The sequence below is a fragment of the Patella vulgata genome, chromosome 3, assembly GCF_932274485.2.
Source record: "Patella vulgata chromosome 3, xgPatVulg1.2, whole genome shotgun sequence".
NCBI lineage: Eukaryota > Metazoa > Mollusca > Gastropoda > Patellidae > Patella > Patella vulgata.
Window position 1 is genome coordinate 42,666,928 of NC_065881.2, and position 26,335 is coordinate 42,693,262.

Here is a 26,335-nt window from a genome sequence, read left to right on the forward strand (position 1 = left end):
GGTCCAAAAATGAACAATACAACCAAATTTGAAAACATTCCATCGGCAAAATGTGTACCAAATTTACGCCAAAAATTTTGAAATTCATTCGGGTTCTTCCTTAAATGTTAATAAAAAATCCCACAGAGTTATCGTGTTGATAAAATTTTGCAAATGGGGGGATAACTCTGAAATTTACGGCCAAAACTTTTAGTTTTAAATCAAATGCACAATTTTCACACAAGAACTTTGTATAACATTGTTTTTACCTACACATTAAAGATGTGCAGTTCCAATTTTCTGATTTGTTCTTTAAATGGCATTTAGTAACTGGATAGAGTAACAACAAAACACATACTTATGGAAAACAGCTACTAGTGTATTTAAGGCGACGTTTCGTAGAGTATTCTCTCAACGTTATCAAGCTACGAAACGTCGCCTTAAATACACTAGTAGCTGTTTTCCATAAGTATGTGTTTTGTTGTTAATTTTCTGATTGTTTCATTAAGTGATTCATTGAGTGATTTTTCTTTGCAAATAAAATACATTTCAGTCCAAAAATGGCCCAGTTCCATTCAGTATTTGATATAAACTGAATATGATATAAACAGGCTAGAGCCACCTATATTTACGGTTTCACACTGCATAGCTTGTGTGAAACACCATTGTTTTTGTTAAGATTATTCTTATTATTATTTTTTTTTTCCACTTGAGCATATCTCAGAAACTACTTGTCGGATTAATTTGATGTCTTTGGTTTTACTGGGAAAGTGGGTGTGACTTAGAGATTAAAGCTATTTCGAACGTTCTGCGACAATGCGAAATGTCCGAAACTCCAAAGTTATCATTTTTTGAAATATTGCAGTAATATTAACAATAATCGTCAGATTTTAACATTGGATACATTTTGACATAGCTACGGTAGTTTAGATTTTTGATTTTCGACGAATTTTCGGAGATATTAGGTGCCAAATTTTGAAAATTTAAATTTTGACAAAAAACTTTTTTATTAATGAATAATTTTTTATGGCATTTTACCCAGGGTTAACAGGTCGTCTGATTTGAGCAAAAATGTGAATATTTTTTGTCTCGATAGTTTATCAGTTCTAGGTTAATTATTTGTCCCCCGCCTTTCGAAGAAAGCAGGGGACTATTAAAATGGGTTCGTCCGTCTGTCTGTCTGTCTGTCTGTCTGTCTGTCTGTCTGTCTGTCCGTCCGTCCGTCTGTCTGTCCGTCACACTTTTTGGGACACAATAACTCTCTTCCTAATTGAGCTAGAATGTTCAAACTTCGTGTATGTGTTTATTAGGTCAATGCCTTGATGGAGTTCGAAGATGAGCATTTTCCGCTTAGGGTAAGCAGAGATAAGCAATTTGATTGGTTGATGCTTTGGGACACGATAACACTCTTCCTAATTGGGCTAGAATGTTCAAACTTGGTGTATGTGTTGATTAGGTCAATGCCTTGATGGAGTTCGAAGATGAGCATTTTCCGCTTAGGGTAAGCAGAGATAAGCAATTTGATTGGTTGATGCTTTGGGACACGATAACTTTTAATTGAGCTAGAATGTTCAAACTTGGTGTATGTGTTTATTAGGTCAATGCCTTGATGGAGTTCGAAGATAAGCATTTTCCGCTTAGGGTAAGCAGAGATAAGCAATTTGATTGGTTGATACTTTGGGGCACGATAACTCTCTTCCTAATTGAGCTAGAATGTTCAAACTTGGTGTATGTGTTGATTAGGTCAATGCCTTGATGGAGTTCGAAGATGAGCATTTTCCGCTTAGGGTAAGCAGAGATAAGCAATTTGATTGGTTGATGCTTTGGGACACGATAACTTTAGTTCTAATTAAGTGAGATTGATGAAACTTGGTGTATAGTTTCATTACAGTAATACCTTGACTAAGTTTGATAATGAGCATTTTCTGCTCAGGGTAAGCAGAGCGATACGCAATTTGATTGGTCGAGACTTTGGAAAACAATAACTCTCCTACTTTGATTGTCCCCCGCCTTTCGATAAAAGCAGGGAACTATTAAAATGGGTTCGTCCGTCTGTCTGTTTGTCTGTCTGTCCGTTCCGCTTATTTGTGATAAATTTATATGTGTCCTCTAATTATTTTCCTATTTCGGCGGGGGACATCAGCCTCACTGTTGGCTTGTTTATTGTCCGATTTTTATAAAACAAAGTTCATATGCTCCATGGTGCAAATTCTCAATTTTTTTATTACAGCTAAAGTTTTCTATCGGCAACGGATGTGACGCAAATTTGCTAAAACTACAATTTTATCGAGTCGGAACGTCTTTGCACTAGCAAATGTTAATTTTTGCAAATCTGATAGATCAAGATAAATGCCCCTACAAAAGGGGCAAAAAATCCCGGACTTTATTTTTAAATTTTGGTTTTGTATACTCAGCCAAATTAAAAACTTGACACTCAGGATTTTTGGGACTAGATTTTTAATATTTGGTTTAAGGCAACTATTTTAGTGTTATGTTGTGCACAGACGACCTTGACATCAACAAAAAGCAAGAATACGTCTCGCCGAAAGTCCTTAACATTGATTACGTTCGTGATGTCACAGTACCCCCCAAAATGAAATTCACAGACTTGGAGAACAATCGGAATAAAGTGTTTAGTAACGGTTGTGGCCTCCCCTAGCGTCTCGTACTGTCACACAACTTCTTCTCATGGATCTCAGAACATTAGTAAACACTATCCGAGGAAGACGTCGCCACTGCTCAGCAAGAGCATGTTGAATGTCCTGCAACGTCAGTGGTGGATTCACTTGCTGACGAACACGTCGACCCAGTTCGTCCAGCATAGAGCCTACCTATAGCACGTAGACGTTCTACATTTGAAAGGCGCGGCATTTTCTAACAAAGATGAAAATAACAATTTTAATTTGTTTTTCCAGTTCAAGTTATGTGTGCGTGTTCAGTTTAAGCAAACTTGCATCGATTGACCTCACGAGTTTGTGTTTGCACGTGTTTTTCAGGTTTTTCATCTTTATATGCTCAAAAGTCACGTGACTTTACAATTTTATGAAATTAAAGGCTTCTTACTACTTACTATCGTTAGAAACACTTTAAAATTTATTTGACTTACCAGAAAAAAAAATTTGTTGAAATTCATCAGTATCAAGTTTTTAATTTGGATGAGTATATTTGCGCCATTTCGGATTTAAAGGTGAAAAAGGGTGTAAAAATGAGCTATCTACAACCCATTCAGGCTTTTCATATTTTAAAATATTTTTTCACAACTTTCATAAACTTGTAGCAATAATCCATACGAAGAGAATGTATGTGAAAATTAGTTTTAAATATGAGCAGTTGCTGAGAAATGGTCAATTTTGCATGAGTAACTTTTTTACGCTATTTTGCCTGTAAAAGAGCCAATTATTATTGGATTTTCTTAAAAGTGACACCATTTGATGCGTAATGTCAATATTGACTAGTTCAAACCAATTTAACATTTTCAATGTCACCCGAAATGGCGCCATTTGGGCAAAAAATGTATTTATAGCCTTCAAAACAGATATTTTATTCAAAGGAATCTGATTTGTAATGTTTTTAAAATTATGACATTTGATTGCAATCAACATGAACCAATACGATCATACAGGTTCCTAACTTTTACGGATGCAGAGAAATAGACGATTTTCTACTAGTCACTTTTCAAGGTTTTTGGTCTATAAAAGTGTCAATTATTATTCGATTTTCATAACATTTTCACCATGTGATGCCTGATGCCATTTATGATTTCATGGAACTAATTTAACATTTTTATTATCATCGAAAGTAATGTCATTTTGGCAAAAACTGTATTTTTAGCCGTGAAAACAAATATTTTTTGAAGTGAGTTACATTTATTATTCGTTTAACGTTATATTTGATTCCAATGGAGATATAGATTGAATCAATACGATCATATAGATGCCCAAAAATTTCTTCTACCATCTTTCTTTGTCGAGGAACAACCAATTTTGTCAAAATCACTTTTTAAGACTTTTTTCACATTTTAAGTTCCCATTAGATAGTCAGCTAACTTAGTGGTAAGTTAGTAATAAATTTTGTCAGGATCACTTTTTTGACATATCTAACGCATGGTAACAAATGTATAAATGGAATTGATATTGCTGGATTTGGTTGATTCTGCGTCCATTTCATAACACGTGTGTAGTGCTAATGTGGAAATCTGTTTAAAGGTTTCATTGGTACCGATTGTGACATATGTTCAAGGGTAACGAGGCACCGAAAGTGAAACCCGTCATTACTGCATCACAGTTCTAGTTTTCTTTTATTATTAAACATTAATTTTATATTTTTTGATATTATGGTGTTTGCTAGTTTAAAGAATGTGCACATTTGCAAGCCTGGAAATAAAGCACCTTTCACAGACATTATTAGGCACAAATTGAGGCTTTGTCAGGTTCAATTCTTTTGTTCAGCACAGATTTGTTTTTACTTTGTTCTTATTGATATTTAAAATATGTCTAGCACAAAGTTCATATGTCAGATAGTTCATTACAACTAAAATCATTATTTCCAGTCGGAAGGTTTTTTTTGTCCCTCGCTTTTCAAAGAAAGCAGGGGACTTTTAAAATGGGTTCGTCCGTCTCTGTCCATCCATCTGTCTGTCCGTCACACTTTTTGGGACACAATAACTCTTCTTCTAATTGAGCTAGAATGTCCAAACTTGGTGTGGGTGTTTATTAGGCCAATGCCTTGATGAAGTTCGAAGATGAGCATTTTCTGCTAAGGGTAAGCAAAGATAAGCAATTTGATTGGTTGATGCTTTGGGACACAATAACTTTAGTTCTAATTAAGTGAGAGTGATGAAACTTGGTGTATAGTTTCATTACATCAATACCTTGACTAAGTTCGATAATAAGCATTTTCTGCTCTGGGTAGGCAGAGTGATAAGCAATTTGATTGGCTGAGACTTTGGAACATAATAACGCTCATTCTAATTGAGCTAGAATGTGTTTATTAGGTGAATGCCTTGATGGAGTTTGAAGATGAGAATTTTCTGCTTAGAGATAAGCAATTTGATTAGTTGATGCTTTGTGACACGATAACATTAGTTCTAATTAAGTGAGTGAGGACACTTGGTGTATAGTTTTATCACATCAATACCTTGACTAAGTTCGATAGTGAGCATTTTCTGCTCAGGGTAAGCAGAGCTATAAGCAATTTGATTGGTCGATACTTTGGAACACAATAACTCTCCTTCTAAATGAGGTAGAATGTTCAAACTTGGTGTAGGCGTTCATTAGGTGAATGCCTTGATGGAGTTCGATGATACACATTGTCTGCTTATGGTAAGCAGAGATAAGCAATCTGATTGGTTGATGCCTTGGGGCACGATAACTTTGGTTTTAATTAAGTGAGAGTGATGAAATTCCGAGTATATATTCATTATCATAGGCGTACGACCTATGGGGCTGGGGGGGCGGCCGCCCCCCCATTTTGGGCACCAAATGCTGGGAAAATTTGGGCACACAATTGTACTTTGTAAAAGTTGTATAAAAAAAATATTGTCTTCTTGAATGTGTCCAATTTAACAGTGAATTTATTGTCCCCCGCCTTTCGAAGAAAGCAGGGGACTATTAAAATGGGTTCGTCCGTCTGTCTGTCTGTCTGTCTGTCTGTCCGTCCGTCTGTCCGTCCGTCCGTCACACTTTTTGGGACACAATAACTCTCTTCCTAATTGAGCTAGAATGTTCAAACTTGGTGTATGTGTTTATTAGGTCAATGCCTTGATGGAGTTCGAAGATGAGCATTTTCCGCTAAGGGTAAGCAGAGATAAGCAATTTGATTGGTTGATGCTTTGGGACACGATAACTCTCTTCCTAATTGGGCTAGAATGTTCAAACTTGGTGTATGTGTTGATTAGGTCAGTGCCTTGATGGAGTTCGAAGATGAGCATTTTCCGCTTAGGGTAAGCAGAGATAAGCAATTTGATTGGTTGATGCTTTGGGACACGATAACTTTTAATTGAGCTAGAATGTTCAAACTTGGTGTATGTGTTTATTAGGTCAATGCCTTGATGGAGTTCGAAGATGAGCATTTTCCGCTTAGGGTAAGCAGAGATAAGCAATTTGATTGGTTGATACTTTGGGGCACGATAACTCTCTTCCTAATTGAGCTAGAATGTTCAAACTTGGTGTATGTGTTGATTAGGTCAATGCCTTGATGGAGTTCGAAGATGAGCATTTTCCGCTTAGGGTAAGCAGAGATAAGCAATTTGATTGGTTGATGCTTTGGGACACGATAACTTTAGTTCTAATTAAGTGAGATTGATGAAACTTGGTGTATAGTTTCATTACAGTAATACCTTGACTAAGTTTGATAATGAGCATTTTCTGCTCAGGGTAAGCAGAGCGATACGCAATTTGATTGGTCGAGACTTTGGAAAACAATAACTCTCCTACTTTGATTGTTAGACTATAAGTAAAGATATACTGTTTGATTGTTCAATACTTTGTAAAAGATAATTTGTGATAAATTTATATGTGTCCTCTAATTATTTTCCTATTTCGGCGGGGGACATCAGCCTCACTGTTGGCTTGTTATTATTATGTAACATACTAAGAACCTAACTACATTTTTTGGGCACCAACCACCACCGCCCCCCCAGTCAAAAATTTCGCCGTACGCCTATGTTCATTATATCATTACCTTGACCAAGTTCAATGATGAGAATTTTCTGCTTGGGCTAAGGAGCGATAAGCAATTTGATTGGTCAAGACTTTGGAACATAACAACTCTGCTTTTAATTACGGTAGAATGTTTAAACTTGATCTAGATGTTCATTAGGTGAATGTCTTGACTGAGTTCAATGATTAACATTTCGAGCTAAAGCTAAGCCGAGCTAAGAAATTTCATTGGTTGATGCTTTGGGACAAGATAAATTTGATTCTATCTGATAGAGGGTGTTGAAACTTAGTGTATAGTTGATAATCAGTTGATAGTATAGCAGTCTATGGCGAACCAGGGAGGCATCCTATTCATGTCACTCATAAGTATAAAATGATTAAATATTGGCTCAAAATAACCCGGATGTCTGTTGCTATAAACTTCTGTACAATTTGCATTGTATAGGCCGCACAACGTGGGCGACACATACATGTATCGAAATGTTTCTAGATAAGTTGGGGCTACAACACACCTGGATAGAACAAAGTGTTGATAGCATTTCCTGGTTTTTAAGTTTAGTTAAACATACATTATGCAAGAGCTAAATCTGATTATTGCAAGTCTTTATTTAGGCTTCAGATGTCATAGAAATTATAAATTTGATCTTTATTTACACAATAAGCACAAAATCAACTCTGTAGACCCACGGATGGCTTGGATTCAGCTTGGATTTAAACAGGATTTCGTTGACTGATTTAATTTTAAATGGCGTCGTGAGCGGAGATTAACCGTTCTGTTGACGTCATACTCCCGGGTCGAGGCTAAATGATAGAGTGTACGAAGCGAGGCCGCTGTTGAGCGATGCCTTAACAAATGACATCTAAACTATTTAAAGAGCAATAAACTAAACACAGATAATGACAAATTATACAATTCCTGGAGACCATGTGATTACTAATACAGACGGACAGGTCTTTTGTCTTTTAAGACAAAAATATTTTTATTTCCCCAATCTATACCTATAGATTTATCATAATTGTATTATAATATTATGTCCTATATTCAATTGATTTAATGCATGCCCAAAATACAAGTAAGAATGAAAATTTACCCTCCCACTCATTTTGTTCAATTGTTATAAAAATCCAAAAAGGTAAAACACAAATTTGGATATGATGACAGCAGAGATTATGTAGGTGGAGTTAACGCCTGTCAATCAAACGATCGGCCATACTAAGAATCGGTGAAGATGGAATTCAATCCCATTTCTAGTCAAAAATTACACTGGTGATAACTATGTTCAGAATAAAGTAATTTGACTGAAATTTTCAATATATTCTTATTTCATCATCTATTTTTGAACTGTTATAGCAAGAATGGCTAACTCCTTATAAAAATCTCCCATAATGTATCTTTAAGAGTCGTTTATTCTGTATTAGTGAAGAAACTTGGATAGAAAATTTGGAGACATCTGAAAAACATTACCTGTATAAAAAGTATAAGACTAGCTTAGTATTTGAAAATTACCTTAGTTGTATCAATACCAGATTCCACAAATCTCTCATTAGTGGATTTAGGTGCGGTAATCACCGCCTTGCAGTAGAAACTGGTAGATGGTGGGGCACAGCAAAAGAAAATAGAATTTGTCTTTATTGTTTTGAACTACATAATGTGTGTATATTGGAAGATGAGGTTCATTTTATCTGTCAATGTCCATTGTATGAGACTAAGAAAAAGCATTATTCCACAAGAATGTATCCTTAATGATTTAAATGTATTGTTTATTCAAGTTATGTCTGACTGAACCCAACCTAACCTTAGCAGTCTTCATATATAAAGCTATGAAAATACGAGAATGTTACAAACATAAAATGAATATGAATGTATTTTTTTATCTACTTTATCATGACATGGGATATTGTTTCATATTTTGAGAGTGTAATAGAAAATATTTTCTTTTGATGTTAATTGTTTGTAATTATATCACATGTACTATGGGCTGTAGGCCTGATACTGATGTTTCAATAAAAAAAAAATCAGTTTGATTGCTTGATACTTTTGATTTGAAAAAAATAAATGTGCGATTAAGTAGTAGTTATTAGCACACTTTCCGAGGTGTATCGGTGAATATCAGGACAGTTTTGGTCGAGGGGCCCAGCCGAGGCGGCTCCCGACCAAAACTGTCCTGATATTCACCGATACACCGAGGAAAGGTGCTAATAAGTTACTTACATCACATTTCTATCGAGTATTGTGAAGCAAAATGTGAAAAATAGTATTTATTATCGAGTCGTTTCAACCGAAAAGTGACAAATACTTTCTGTTCTTTCATTATTTATCCCTTTCTGAGCCTCACGTTACATTTCATGGTAGAATGATTTTGCAGTTGAGAGACGACCTGAGTAGTATTCACACGTGCGTCTTGCTATGATACTCTGAGCGTAAAACAATCACGTGTTTGTTTAGACTACATCGTCAAAACAATGTCTATTGCGTAGAGGACTGCGATATTATTAAATGTAGTGTAAAGGAAATGCGAAACGTGGGTCATTTCTGGTGAAAGTATGCATCGGCGGATGGTTCTTCCGTTGAAATTTATTTGTAATAAAGTTTATGACTTTCTAGGCGTTTTTTTTTCCATCCTGCTTATTTTCAATGCCTGGGAAGTGTCCAGCAAGAGAACTGCGCCTTCTATCATCACAATTAATTAAAATAATTATTCAATATTCTAATTTATATATTTTGCATATTAATATAAATCAAACCAAATTATGAAATAGATGCCAATTGGTATGTATAATAATTGATTTTTGTAATATGTTGTTATGTTAATTTAATGTCATTGTATATGTTATTGAACTGCCATGTAGTTCCCCCCATTTTGTGTTGTTACTATGATTTTGACTAGTTGTTTCATGTGCATTGTTAGAGCCTCGTTATCAATTGCGATCTGGGTCGGACTAAACATCCGCTACTTATTGCTTGATAGATATCTAAAATGGTATAAAAGTATAGTGTATCAGAAATGATCAGTACTCTTTCTGTACATTTCTGATACACGGATACTTTTAAGCATGTATTGCAATTAAACAGGACAGTTTTATCAAAGGTTGCCAGTGGCAACCAGTAGAAGTGGGATGTAATTAATATATGTCATCTATTTATTTTGGGAATTCGGCGGGGGACATCAGCCTCACTGTTGGCTTCTTATACATTACTCATGGTTAGACTCATACTAAAGATACTATGCATACATATGTTTTTTTTCATATAATAGACAATCAATCATTTCATTGCAGCTATTTTGATTAATTTGATTAATTTGGTAAAAACAGCTTTAAACATTTTAAATTTAATGCTGTTTGTGTGATCAACCATATGGTTAATGGCTTGCTGAGGTATGACCTGCTTACTGTGATAGATATATGTGATATGTCATGTGTTTACATACATGTGGATGTCAATTACAACAATCTAGGAAAGGGACTACATGTGTTTTTAACAGAGGGAATATTTGTTACCATATGGTAGTCAATATCTAATAATAATAAGACTAATTCTCAGCAGAATAATTAAGTATACAATTCTTTAACAGTGTTCTACTTTAGACTAAATATATGTTTTTTTTTAAAATATCCAAAAATTAATTTTATTCTACTTTTCAAGAATAAAGTTTTTTAACATATGCTCTGTAAAATAACTACCTATGAAATGTACAGAAATTTTATTTAATTATTTAATTAATAATAAGTTGTATTATTGATGTAAGCTTATTGGGATTTATATAATTGATTTTTTTATTTAATTAATTTTATAGTGCATACAACTGAAAATAGTACTTATTTAGAGTGATTCTGACAAGAAATTTTTCATAAAATAATTTGTTACTTATAAAAATTCATAAAATATGGAAGGTGAAAATGAAACTGTTGATGCTAAATCAGAATTTGGTAAAATGGCAGTTAATGACACTACATCTACTGTTATTATGTTTTTAATCTTCACACTGCTGATTGGATCAGTTCTAGGTACGACAATATACTAATTCAATCATATGGTTAATCTACATAATATTATTATATAGACTCAAGCTGTGATCGGCATTACAGTTCAAGTCTGTTCGTGGCCCGTCTTGACTCAAGAGAAAACTGTATTAACTATTGGGTACCTGGTTTTGGGTAGCTGAGAATTGATCTATCCTGTGGTTTCATGTTTTTTGCCCTCCGCCTTTCTAAGACCGCTGGGGATTATTAAAATATGGAGCCAAATCGTTGCCAAATTAAGAGAAAATATCATAGTTAAGATTGCAAAATTATCATAGTAAAAATGGCAATTTTCGACATTTTTTACTTGTAAGTACATGTATGACATCATAGCACAAAATCACTGTATTATTAGTATCAAAACAAAAATTGCATGATAAAAATCAACAATGTAAAATTCTAGTTTTGTTTTTTTAACTTTCCACTGTTTGCCTTTGCAAATTCACTGCAACTTTTTCATCTTTGCATTTTCAACTGTCAAAATTTCTGCATTTTATTTTCAACCACACAAATTTCTCCAACTAACTGGCCCAATAAGGAAAGGGCATGTTTCCGAGTAAGGCCGAAGTTGACGTCAGAACACATCGGTTTTATATGCCCACATTTTCATGAGAATGTTTATTATGTTATGCTGTCAACAATTTGTTTGTGGACACTCTACAGGTCACAATTTTTATCCAATTTTGACGAAACTTAAAATATTTCGATAGTGGCATGTATCGGACCATAACTTCATGGATTATGGCCCCGGATTGTATGAAAAATCACATTGTTAGCGTGTAGACACTCTAGAGGTCACAATTTTCATCTCATTTTGATGAAACTTGAAATGCATGTTTATAAACTAAAGATATTTGATATATAGGATAATAACTTCCTGAATTATGGCCTTTGATTTTATGCAAAATCACACTTTTAGCTTGTGGTCTCTCTACAGGTCACAATTATTATCCAATTACAAAAAAATGTGTGAATATATCACCATTACACCGTAATGTTGGATAAGTTCAAATTTTGTTTATGTCCCCAAATAGTGTAAATAGATGGTATATCAAGGTTGTGGAGCCTTTGTTACAATTTTGATTCGATTTTAATAAAACTTGAAATAACTTCCTGATTTATGGCCCTTGATTGTACGAAAAATCGCGTTTTTAGCTTGCGGTCCCTCTAGAGGTCACAATTATTATCCAATTTAAAAAACGTGTAATATATCACCGTTAGACCCTAATGATGGTTGAATTTGAATTTTGTAAAAATCAAGGTTGTGGACCCTCCAGAGGCCACAATTTTTATACACCCCCATTTTCATGTGGACGTATATTGGATTCGCCCCTGTCCGTTCATCCATCCACAATTGTTTGTGAACACTCTACAGGTCACAATTTTTATCCAATTTCAATGAAACATGAAATATAGGTTTATCACCTTAAGCTCTTGGTTCCTTTTAATATTGGCATGTATCGTACTGTAACTTCATGGATTATGGCCCCTGATTGTACGAAAAATCACCTTTTTAGCTTGTGAACACTGTAGAGGTCACAATTCTTATCTGATTTGGTTTAAACTTGAAATGTATGTTTATAACCCACAGATCTTGGTTCCTTTCGATATTCGCGCATATCGGACCATAACTTCCAGAATTATGGACCCCTGATTGTACGAAAAATAACGTTTTTAGCTTGTGGACCCTATAGAGGTCACAATTTTTATCCGATTTAAAAAAACGTTTGAATATATCACTGTTAGACCCTAAGGATGGTTGAGTTTGAATTTTGTAAAAATCAGACAAAAACTGCCGGACAAAATAGCCGTCCCTTGTTCGCAAATAGTGTAAACATCTGGTATATCAAAGTTCTGGACCTTCTAGAGGCCACAATTTTGATCTGATTTTGATGAAACTTGAAATGCAAGATTATGACCTAAAGATCTCGGTTCCTGTCAATATTCGCCCATATCGGATCGTAATTTCCTGAATTATGGCCTCTGATTGTACCAAAAATCACGTTTTTAGCTTGTGGTTCCTCCAGAGGTCACAATTATTATCCGATTTAAAAAAACGTTCGAATATATCACCGTTGCACTATCATATTTGTTGAGTTAGAATTTCGTGAGAATCAGGCCAAAACTGCCGGACAAAATGGCTGCCCTTATACGCAAATATAGTGTAAACATCTGGTAAATCAAGGTTGTGGACCATCTAGAGGTCACAATTTTGATCCGATTTCGATGAAACTTGAAATACATGTTTATAACCCAAAGATATTGGTTCCTTTCGATATTCGCGCGTATCGGATTGTAACTTCTTGAATTATGGCCCTTGATTGAACAAAAAATCACGTTTTAGCTTGTGGTCCCTGTAGAGGTCACAATTTTTATGGCTCCTGATTGTTCGAAAAATTGCATTTTTGGCTTGCAGAGTCTCTAGAGGTCACAATTTTTTTTTCCGATTTTAAAAACCGTTTAAATACATCACCATTCCACCATAATGAAGGTTGAATTCGAATTTCGGGAAAATCGAAATGAAACTGCCCGACAAAATGGCCGCTCTTTGTACGCAAATTGTTTAGAAGTGTGTAATACGAAGGTTGTGGATCCTCTAGAGATCACAATTTTTATCTGATTTTGATGAAACTTAAAACATATCTTTCTATCCCAAAGATCTCAGTTCTTATTGATATTTGCACATTTCAGGCCATAACTGGATTATTGCCCCTGATTGTACAAAAAATCGCGTTTGTTTTTAGCTTGTTTTCTATCCATCTCTTACAAAATGTGGGCGTATCCTGCCTGACAGTCGCTGATTATTTGATTTAGATGAAACTTTAAATTCACAACAATCTTGGTTCCTTTCAATAATCGCACATATCCGAATGTAATTTCCTGGATTATGGCCCCTGATTGTTCGAACTATCGCATTTTAATAGTCCCCCGCCTTTCGAAGAAAGCAGGGGACTATTAAAATGGGTTTGTCCGTCTGTCCGTCTGTCTGTCTGTCTGTCCGTCCGTCTGTCTGTCCGTCACACTTTTTGGGACACAATAACTCTCCTTCTCATTGACCTAGAATGTTCAAACTTGGTGTAGGTGTTTATTAGGTCAATGCCTTGATGGAGTTCGAAGATAAGCATTTTCTGCTTAGGGTAAGCAGAGATAAGCAATTTGATTGGTTGATGCTTTGGGACACGATAACTTTAGTTCTAATTAAGTGAGAGTGATGAAACTTGGTGTATAGTTTCATTACATCAATACCTTGACTAAGTTCGATAATGAGCATTTTCTGCTCAGGGTAAGCAGAGCGATAAGCAATTTGATTGGCCGAGACTTTGGAACACAATAACTCTCCCTCTAATTGAGCTAAAATGTTCAAACTTGGTGTAGGTGTTTATTAGGTCAATGCCTTGATGGAGTGTGAAGATGAGCATTTTCTGCCTAGGGTAAGTAGAGATAAGCAATTTGATTGGTTGATGCTTTGGGACACGATAACTTTAGTTCCAATTAAGTGAGAGTGATGAAACTTGGTCTATAGTTTCATTACATCAATACCTTGACAAAGTTTAATATTGAGCATTTTCTGCTCAGGGTAAGCAGAGCGATAAGCAATTTGATTGGCCGAGACTTTGGAACACAATAACTCTCCTTCTAATTGAGCTAGAATGTTCAAACTTGGTGTAGGTGTTTATGAGGTCAATGCCCTGATAGAATGCGAAGATGAGCATTTTCTGCTTATGGTAAGTAGAGATAGGCAATTTGATTGGTTGATGCTTTGGGTCACAATAACTTTAGTTCTAATTAAGTGAGTGTGATGAAACTTGGTGTATAGTTTCATTACATCAATACCTTGACTAAGTTCGATGATGAGAATTGTCTGCTTAGGCTAAGGAGCAATAAGCATTTTGATTGGACAACTGATTCTAATTGAGGTAGAATGTTTAAACTTGATGTAGATGTTCGTCTTGACTGAGTTCAATGATTAACATATCGAGCTAAACCTAAGCAGAGATAAGCAATTTCCTTGGTCGATGCTGGGACAAGATAACTTTGATTTTATCTAAAAGAGAGTGATGAAACTTAGTGTATAGTTGATAATCAGTTTGATTGCTCGATACTTTTCAAAAAAATAGATGTGCGATTAATGAATATGTGTCATCTATTTATTTGGGGATTTCGGCGGGGGACATCAGCCTCACTGTTGGCTTGTAGCTTGTAAACCGGCTAAAGGTTGATTGTACGAAAAATCGCTTTTGTTTTTATACGCCCATATTTTCGTTGTCGTCGCCCCTGTCCATCCGTCCTTCCGTCCACAATTGTTTGTGAACAATCTACAGGTCACAATTTTTATCCAAATTCAATGAAACTTGAAATATAGGTTTATCACCCTAAGATCTTGGGTCCTTTCGATATTGGCATGTATCGGACTGTAACTTCATGGATTATGATCCCTGATTGTGCGAAAAATCATGTTTTTAGCTTGTGAACACAATTTTTATACGCCCACATTGAAATGGGGTCATATATTGTTGTCGCCCCAGTCCGGCTAAAGTTAATATCCAAATAAATTTATACACAGTGTTTAAGGTCATGAGACGAAGAAGCCTATTGATTTTCAGCAATTTTCGATAATTACTGCCAGAGTTATGGCCCTTGATCACTTCAAAAAATCTTGTGGACGCTCTAGAGGTCAAAATTAATATCCGATTGACTTTAAATTTATACACAGTGTTGAAGATCATGAGACGAAGAAGCCTATTGATTTTCAACGATTTTCGATAATTACTGCCAGAGTTATGGCCCTTGATCACTTTAAAAAATCTTGTTGACATTCTAGAGGCTAAATTTAATATCCGATTGACTTTAAATTTATACACAGTGTTTAAGGTCATGAGACGAAGAATCATTGATTTTCAACGATTTCGGATAATTACTACCAAAGTTATGGCCCTTGATCACTTTGAAAAATCTTGTGACGCTTTAGAGGCTAAAGTTATCCGATTGACTTCAGATTGATACACAGAGTTTAAGGTCTTGAGACGAACAAGTATATTGATTTTCAATGAATCTTTATGACTTGAACAGCTAAATCCATGATGTTAAAAGTTTCGTATACTAAACATTAGCATGGGGCAGAACTTTATAAAAACCAAATAAATTCTAATGGTTTTCTGATAATTACTTTATGAGTTGTTACTCTTAATCAGATTTTAATGTATTATAAATGTTTGATTACAGAAAAAAGTAAAAAAACGACAAAAGTTGTTGACTGCCCGGATGATATAGCTGCTGTGGGCATATGTTTCATTGCCTGGCAACCTATCTTTATCCGTTTTAGCTTGTGATCCCCCTAGAGGTCACAATTATTATTCGATTTGAAAAAATATTCGAATAATGATTGTTGAGTTCGAATTTTGTGAAAATCGGGCTAAAACTGCTGGACAAAATGGGCGCCCCTAGTACTCAAATAGTGTAAACATCTGGTAAATCAAGGTTGTGGACCCTCTAGAGGTCACAATTTTGATCCGATTTCGATGAAACTTGAAATATATGTTTATATCCCAAAAACATTGGTTCCTCCTAAGGAGATATCGCAGTAGATTATGATATATATCACACAAGCGATATCTACTGTAGAATGTATTATTGGGTGATAAAACACCATTACACACTAAGATCTTGATTCCTTTTGATAATCGCGGATACCCGAACTTAACTTCCTGCATTATGGCCCCTGATTGTTCGAAAAATCACATTTTTAGCTTGTGGATTCTCTAGAGATCACAATTTTTTTTTTATTTTAAAAACCATTTAAATACATCACCATTCCACCATAATCAAAATCAAAATAAAACTGCCCGACAAAATGGCCGCTCTTTGTACGCAAATTGTGTAGAAGTGTGTAATACGAAGGTTGTGGACCCTCTAGAGGTCACAATTTTTATCCGATTTTGATGAAACTTAAAATCAGTCCCTTTTGATATTTTCACATTTCAGGCCATAACTTTCTGGATTATTGCTCCAGAAACAATTACACAAGACAAATCCATGGAAACGACACACTATATACATATATACGTGGGGATCACGTGGCTAAGTGGGTAAGACGCTAGCTCGCTAGCCTGGAGGTCGGGTGTTCGATCCCTGCATTGGCCGAGAAAGTTCATCCAGATTTTCCGGCGTGGTTCTCCCTTGTCAGTGATGCAGGACGGAGGGGCTGACAAGGAAAGCTGTCTAGTCGTTCGGATGGGACAAAAAACCGAGGTCCCGTGTACACATTGGCGTGCACGTAAAAGATCCCTTGGCAGTACGAATTCGATATAAGAGTAGGCCGTAGTGCCGCTGTCGGGGCAAAATTTCCCTCATAGCACACTGTATGGCGTATGCCTGTCTTCATTAGCCCAGGTTAGGAGCAGAACAGTAGGGCGTTAAACCCCATTTCATTTCATTTCACATATATACGTATATATAAAATCAAGTGAATGGATCCTGGGGCCATCTTAAAGTGTTCACTGCACTATACAGAATTTTGACTAATTATAAAACACCTGCTGATTAATTGTCCCCCACCTTTCGAAGAAAGCAGGGGACTATTGCAATGGGTTCGTCTGTCTGTCCGTCACACTTTTTGGGACACTATAACTCTCCTTCTAATTGAGCTAGAATGTTAAAACTTGGTGTAGGCATTCATTTGGTGAATACCTGGATGAAGTTTGATGATAAACATTGTCTGCCTACGGTAAGCAGAGATAAGCAATCTGATTCGTTGATGCTTTGGGGCACGATAACTTTAGTTTTAATTAAGTGAGAGTGATGAAACTCAGAGTATAGATTCATTATATCATTACCTTGACTATGTTTGATGAGACTTTTCTGCTTAGGCTAACGTGCATAAGCAATTTGATTGGTAAAAACTTTGGGACATAACTCTGCTTTTAATTGAGATAAAATGTTTAAACTTGATGTAGATGTTCATTAGGTGAATGTCTTGACTGAGTACAATGCTAAAGATAAGCAGAGCTAAGCAATTTCATTGGTCTATGCTGTGGGACAAGATAACTTTGATTCTATCTGATAGAGTGATGAAACTTAGTTTAGTGTATAGTTGATAATCAGCTTGATTGCTTGATACTTTTGAAAAAAATAAATGTGCTATTACATGTAATTAAACATACATTATGCAAGAGCTAAATCTGTCTATTGCAGGTCTTTCTTTAGGCCTGAAATGTTATCTAAATTATTAATTAGACATTAATTAACTAATCCAGACCCATAATCAACTCTAGATGGCATCGCTAGCCTGCAATCTTAAGTGGATTGTGATCCGATTTACAGCATAACTTTCCTTCTCGATTAAACGATTAAATGGATAATCGAGACTATGCTGTTTTACGTACTAACTTTATTAATGATGACCGAGGCTAGGCAGAAATTTCATTCGCTTAGTTCTCGGTTCATAGTGGATCAATTTGAATGAAATTTTCAGCAAATTGCCTTTACGTTATCTAGCTTTTAATTATTATAGTGAGAACTGCCAACTCGTTGTCGAATCTCCCATAATGTATCTTTAATATGTGTCATCAATTTATTTTTGGATTTCGGGGGGGACATCAGCCTCACTGTTGGCTTGTTAATTTTATAAGACAATATTTAATGTTATGTTACTTGTAGGTACAGTAGGTAATTGATTTATTGTAGGTACTAACCATAGAGGTGTACTTTATTTGAAGTACTAGTACGCTAACATCAGTATTTTCATTGAAGACCACAACTTATTAGGCCTTTATATTTGCTACCTGATACTTGTTTTTATGAATTCCACTTTTTAAAGATATAAATAAACCTCTGTTAATGAATAAAATTCAGGAACTATTACTAACAGGATGCCATCGACAGTCAATAATTTAGGGTTGGGTTTTTTTTTTTTTAACTCTGGGTCTTGTCGGGGAGGCACATACCTGGTATTTATAAATAAAAGATTCTACTCTCAGGTAAAATGAAATTAACTAAGATGAAATTAGTTTTTTCTTTCTAAAACCTCAGAAATAGGTCTGATCGTCATTTATTTTATTTAAAAGAAATTTTGTTTCTAGTTTAGCATTATTTAACCCCCAGTTACAGTACTATGAAAAGAACAAATAATCCATATTCCATTAGATTTTAAAACTGAAACTGGACAGGTAGGCTCTGCTGCATGGTTTGGGATCACAACTACCATACCTTATCATGATCAATTGAATAGGTAAATTAAAATATTCAGGGAAACCGACCCGGCGATAACATTATTTATGCACACCTCTTTCCAGGGATATTTTATTTTATTTTTCAAAACATTTCCACAAATTTCAGATCTTTCTTCAATGACTGAATTTTGATGGGGGAGATCAGAACAAAGCGACCGCAGAAAGCTGAATAACTGTCATCGTTGAATAACTGTAAAGCTTTTATTAATTGGTTAAGGCGGCCAGAATCCTCTTCTGTAGTTACACTTAATTCAGATATAATGCCAGCAATCTGCTCACACATTCATTTCGATGTTCTGCCAAAGATTTGTCTGATCTATTAAGACAATGAGCCAAACTCAAGTTTCGATGATATATAAGGAATTTATTTCATTTTTTTTTTTTTTTTAAAACAATCTATAAAATCAGATAATTCTAATTCTTAGGAATTATTCTTGGAATGGAGCATTAATTTTAGCCGAGACGATAAGTACTGGCATCTTATAACTTCGACTGAACCTGGGACCACACCCTCTGTCCACTCGAATGGTGAAATTCTGATTGTTGAAAATGCAACGATGAAAAAGTTACAGTGAACTTGCAAAGTAGAAATTGAAAAACATAACTAGATTTTTAGTGTTAATTCTTGTCAAGCAAATTTGTTTTGATACTAATATAGTGATTTTGTGTTATGTGATATTTATGAGTGAAAAATGTTGAAATTTGCCATTTTTTAATTTTACCATTTTGACTATGACAATTTTGTAATTTTAACCATAATATTTTTCCTTAATATGACGATGATTCGGCTCCGTATTAAAATGGGTTTGTCCATCTGTCACAGACAGACTGTCTGTCACACTTTTTGAGACAACAACTCTGCTTCTAATTGAGCTAGAATGTTCAACCTGGCTGAGGGTGTTTATTACCTGTAGGTGAATGCCTTGGCTGAGTTTGATTGTCCCAAAGCATCAACCAATGAAATTTCTTAGCTCGGCTTAGCTTTAGCTCGAAATGTTAATCATTGAACTCAGTCAAGACATTCACCTAATGAACATCTAGATCAAGTTTAAACATTCTACCGTAATTAAAAGCAGAGTTGTTATGTTCCAAAGTCTTGACCAATCAAATTGCTTATCGCTCCTTAGCCCAAGCAGAAAATTCTCATCATTGAACTTGGTCAAGGTAATGATATAATGAACATAGGCGTACGGCGAAATTTTTGACTGGGGGGGCGGTGGTGGTTGGTGCCCAAAAAATGTAGTTAGGTTCTTAGTATGTTACATAATAATAACAAGCCAACAGTGAGGCTGATGTCCCCCGCCGAAATAGCAAAATAATTAGATGACACGTATTAATTAATAGAACATGTATTTTTTTCAAAAGTATCGAACAGTTAAACTATAGACTAAGTTTCATCACTGTCTATCAAATAGAATCAAGATTATGAAACTGATAAGCTCTGCTTGGCTTCAGCTCGAAATGTTAATCATTGAACTTAGTCAAGACATTCACCTAATGAACATCTGCATCAAGTTTAAACATTCTACCTCAATTAAAAGCAGAGTTATTATGTTCCAAAGTCTTGACCAATCAATTAAATTGCTTATTGCTCCTTAGCCTTAGCAGAAAATTTTCACCATCGAACTTAGTCATGGTAATGATATAATGAATCTATATTCGGAGTTTCATCTCTCTCAAAGTTATCATGCCCCAAAGCATCAACCAATCAGATTGCTTATCTCTGCTTACCGTAAGCATACAATGTTCATCATTGAACTCCATCAAGGCATTCACCTAATGAAAGCCTACACCAAGTTTGAACATTCTACATCAATTAGAATGTGAATTATTGTGTTCCAATGTCTCGACCAATCAAATTGCTTATCGCTCTGCTTAGCCTGAGTAGAAAATGCTCATGATTGAACTTAGTCAAGGTATTGATGTAATGAAACTATACACCAAGTTTCATCAATCTCACTTAATTAGAACTAAAGTTATCGTGTCCCAAAGCATCAACAAATCAAATTGCTTATCTCTGCTTTCCCTAAGCGGAAAATGCTCATCTTCGAACTCCATCAAGGCATTGACCTAATCAACACATACACCAAGTTTGAACATTCTAGCTCAATTAGGCAGAGAGTTATCGTGCCCCAAAGTATCAACCAATCAAATTGCTTATCTCTGCTTACCCTAAGCGGAAAATGCTCATCTTCGAACTCCATCAAGGCATTGACCTAATAAACACATACACCAAGTTTGAACATTCTAGCTCAATTAAAAGTTATCGTGTCCCAAAGCATCAACCAATCAAATTGCTTATCTCTGCTTACCCTAAGCGGAAAATGCTCATCTTCGAACTCCATCAAGGCATTGACCTAATCAACACATACACCAAGTTTGAACATTCTAGCCCAATTAGGAAGAGAGTTATCGTGTCCCAAAGCATCAACCAATCAAATTGCTTATCTCTGCTTACCCTAAGCGGAAAATGCTCATCTTTGAACTCCATCAAGGCATTGACCTAATAAACACATACACCAAGTTTGAACATTCTAGCTCAATTAGGAAGAGAGTTATTGTGTCCCAAAAAGTGTGACGGACAGACAGACGGGACAGACAGACCGACAGACAGACAGACGGACAAAAATTAGATGTGCAATTAATTAATATGCGTCGTCTATTTATTTTGGGATGTCAAGTATAATGGACCAATAAAATTCCACAAATAGGGTTAGGCGCAAATCCTTGCCTTGTGAACACGATTTGGTGTGAAGCATTTTGGTCATGAGAGGATGAACAATATCAATTTTCACTGTTCCATGACTTTTCGTTCTGGAGTTTTCCCCCCTTTGCCCTTCCATTCTGGAGTTATCCCCCCTTTGCTGAAAACCTTGTGAACTTGGTAGAGACTGTCGTTTTCAACAGATTCTTTTCAAATTGGGTGTGAAGCGTTGTGGTCATCAAAGGATGAACCCTATCGACATTCAGCATTCTACACCTTTTCATTCAGGAGTTATTCCTCCCCCCACGCCTGCTGACAACTGTGTGAACGAGGCATAGGCTACAGTTCATGACTGATTCTTTTCAAATTTGGTGTTATCCCTCTTTTTTGATTTTTAAAAGGATTTCTTTCAAGCATTGGTGGGAAGCATTGGTGTCATGAGAGGATATTAAGTGTTCTGTGACTTTCCATTTCAGAGTTATCCCCCCTTTGTTTAAAACCTTGTGAACATGATAGAGGCTACATTTTTTTTAAAAATTAGGTGTAAAGCATTGTGGTCAAACCTTATCAATTACCATGACTTTGCTGCTTGTGGGCATATGTGGGCTGCCAAAAATGATTTTTTTTATATTTGGCTACAATGCACTGGCAATCACCCCACATCCATATATATATTTTTTTTAATGTTGTAGGATTTTTTACCTGGAAATTGGTAGCAAGCCTTAGAAATAAACAGAAATTAAAAGACGAAAAAAAGAAGCTCAAACAACAAAAGAAAGATAAAGAACTACAGAAAAAAATTAAGAAAAAATAAATACTAGACCTATTTATTTGAGACTCTTTTCAATTTAAAATATATTGTTACAAAATGGTTATGGGATTTGAAATGGTAGCAGTTCAACAGGTAGACAAGATCAAGGTGATGGATAAATTTACATAAAGAAGCCAAAAACTAATTAAAATAGGAAATAATCTTTACCTATGTATATTAGTTATTAGAGCAACTCCTGGCAATTTGAGGAATAATTTACACAAGATAATTTATAACAAATGTTTGTTAAAGTTATTTATATTTCTGTTGATTCTTGATTTATTTTTAAGTTGGTAGATTATTTAACTTTGTAGATTTCTGTTAAAAATAATATTTAGTGAATGTTCAATGGATACCTGTATAACATCAAGGCAATAGCTACAAGCTTCTATTTTTTTTATTTTTTTTGATCCATCTATTTAAAAATAAGATCACTTTTCAGAATAACAAAGATGAATATCAATATTCTGTCTTGTTCATAGTTATTTATATGACAATCAGGAAGCTAATGGAAGTCCACTGAATGAGCATAATGCACAAGACAGAGATATTTGACTTTGAGAATAATATTTAAGTTTATTATTGAATTGAAATCATAGTATGTAAAAAATCATTATCATTTTACCTCATTATCATATTCATTTTGAAATGTGATATCCTTAAGTCAGCACAACACAATTTTACCAAAACATTCTAGGCAATCCAGATCTCTTTGACCATCTTAGACACAGGTTACGATAATCGTAATCGCCTTCGTCACTTGTCTGCCACTTTCTCTATTTTGATGCATCTTTGGAAAGGTTATTATTTAATCCCACTGGTACATTGTTAGGTTTTTAGCACTATTTATAGCATGTGAAAGGATGTTTTGGGGATTCAGTATTCTCAAAACGATCAACAAATAATCCGTGGATAATGTAGAGAACATGGGTTATGTAGAATTTGGGTCATGCCCCTAGCCTTAATGGGCATTACTCATTTTTGGATGTTTGTACATTGTAAATACATGTATATCAAAATCTATCCACTAGAATGTTTCAAATTTGTAAGGGCTGGATCCCAGGATGTTTGTTGCAATGACTAATTTAATGAGGATGGTTACCCAGAGGCCCTCATTTTACTCAAAATTGAATAAAAACATTTTCTACTGTATAATTTTAATACACAGGTCAGAATTCTATGGTATACAATAACTGCTTAGTAATTTTTTGACTAGGCTTTATCAAGCAGTGGTCTAGTCAAAATGTCGCTCAGTTATAAGCAATAATTGTATTCCATAGAATTGTGAACTGAAAGAAATCTGATAATTTTAAGGTTAAAGACTTACTGTAATTTCTAATCCGTTATGTGTGGCGAAATGCTGGAAGAGTCAAAATTAAATGGCAGTCTTTGGCATTTGGTTATTTCAGTCTACACCGGTAGTATTCTCCTGTGGGATATGTTTAGCCTCGTTCATCGAGTCGCTTCATTACAAATGGTGCTCGAAAGCATTCCGGCACACGATTCGTGTGCCAATTTTAAAATTTTCATTTTGTCTTAAATATTGGATATCAGAAGCCCATGTTGTTGACCAATAAGCTGTGTTTGCGTAAAATAACATCGATATTGTTGACCAATAAGCTGTGTTTGCAATGTCCAAGACTGTGGATAATATAGAGTAGAGACCTGCCTCCTTTAAGTTTCAAATTGTCATACTTTTAATTAAAATGAAAAATTAATCAAAAAGAATGTAATCTATAAAAAAAAAACCAATAATCAAAGGTATTGTAAATTGATTTTAAATTATTTTTTTTTAAAAGTTGGTTTAACATACATTTGTGTTTACTATCTTTTAATTGTAACTGCTGCTAATATTAAAACACTGCTAAATCACTGGTACTGCTTCTAATATAATGTTATATAACACTGCTAGATTTTGTGAGGCCCCTTCAGCTGTAGCTAGTATAGGTATGCCTAAACAGGGGCGGATTGAGGATTTTCAGAAGGGGGGGGCGTGCTGCCCCCACTTGGGAGTGCGAAGCTCGGCCCTCGGTGGGTGGACTGACAGGCAATCAACCAAATCACCAACCGGCTCTTTTCGGAGTAAATTACGATGGGGATCACTACCATTTTTAAGTATTTTTGTTCTCCTTACCCGCAAATTGTTCGCTACTGCAAAGGTGGGGGGGGGGGGGATTCCCCCCTTGGATCCGCGCCTGCTAAATCTGTTCTTTATTTTTGTTCATCACTGAAATGTCAAATAATGTATGATCATTTGCACTTTTATTAAAGTTAGAGAATGGAAATAAAAAATAATTGTAAATCCTGCCAATTCTTTTTGAGTGTCCTACTGAAATCAATTCAAGGGACACAACACCAAAAAGCATAATATGAATATCAGTGAAATGAACTGCAGGTTAACTTTCTACTTGTCTGGTTGAATATTCAGTACTATCTAAGGATTCATTTTAAGGACCTTGTATACCCTTCAGACACAAATAGTTATTTTTGGGATCAACATATGCAATTGTTCAATTTAATTTCAATAATTCGCTGGGACCTTATGTGAGAGGAAACCAGAAGACCCAGAGAAAACCCATGATGCAAACATTAAGAAACATTTGTGCATGCAAGAAAGGATTGGGTGATAAATAACATCTCCTACTCGTCTTGTTTGAATAATAAAAAAAAAAAAAATAAAAAAAAACTCAGCAGAGCCTCGGGGTTTTTTTTTTCGACTTGTGTTGATATCAAACAAGACGAGTAGGAGATTCTCCATTTCTATTCTGGGGACAAAGTCCTCAATAGCAGTACATTTCTTTCGTGTATTAATTGGTTGAATTACATAATGCTCAAGGAATTCTACATACTTATTACATCCAGGTGACATTGAGAACAGGCACCAAGTCACTTTACAGATACAATTGTAAAAGAAAAGGCAGTTATATTTATTTATTTTTATTAAGTATTAAAATGTATGAAAGTAGCAGTAATTAGTTACTGTACAGTAAAATTAATTAATTTCAAATAGTATATATGTATTGATGTTGAAACTTCCACTATTGGATACTGAATTCTTAATGCCTTTTATCAAATTTCATACCCATTTCAAAACTCAGTTTCTCGCAACACCCCTGAGACAATTCTAGATTTAACCTTTCTTTTAAAAATCTAAAATAATAGTTCGTAAAACAAATGGGTTTATTCTGACCAATCCTCTTTAGACTAAAATGAAAGAAACAATTTCATTTTTACTTTCAGGTAATTAATAAAATATGGGGTTAAGAAATTTGAAATACATATTTTAGATTTTAATCATGTTATTGGGCATAAAGGACCATATTCACGAAAAATATGTCTTTATTATAAATATAATGGGGGTTGTCATTGTCTTCATGGAGGTCAATATTTCTAATTGCACAAACTAATTATGATTGATGTGTAAATGAATATTTAATATTTGATTAAGTTCTCCCATACCTTATTCATGTATGCCTTTATGTTAAATGTTGACCATGAAATATTTTAAAATAAATTTTACCTTAAGATTTAGAAGTTCTTAGACACATGTACCACAATTGCAATATACTGCCAACTCTGTTGGATCAACAACCCAGATCAAATGTTCAACTAATCAGCCCAAGCATAAATCGCTTGAATGAAACTATACACACACAAGAGTCATGTTGAAAGTCTTGACCGCTCAGATTGCTTATCACTATGCTTAACCTAAGTAGAAAATGCTCAAAGTTATTGTGTCTCAAAGCACTGACAAATCAAATTGCTCATCTCTACTTGGCCTAAGCGGAAAATGCTCATCAAACTGAGTCAAGGCATTCACCTAATAAACATTCTACCTTAATTAGAAGCAAAGTTATTGTGTTGTAAAGTCTCGGCCAATCGAACTGCTTATTTCGGATTAGCCTTATTTGTTGCCAAATGACTGTTTCTT

The 26,335-nt window shown here is 34.9% G+C and overlaps 1 long non-coding RNA gene across 2 annotated transcripts in view; it reads left to right on the plus strand.

The window, feature by feature from the left end:
- Positions 1–25,931, plus strand: part of LOC126814903 (uncharacterized) — a 29,127-nt gene extending 3,196 nt beyond the window's left edge. The window contains exons 2-3 of one of the 2 annotated variants that reach the window (XR_007677793.2): positions 22,286–25,027; positions 25,151–25,931. This is a non-coding gene — a long non-coding RNA (uncharacterized LOC126814903). Of the gene's footprint in view, positions 1–22,285; positions 25,091–25,150 lie in introns of those variants that run through there. The other variant, XR_007677792.2, reaches the window with a different exon arrangement.
- Positions 25,932–26,335: the final 404 nt, after the last annotated feature.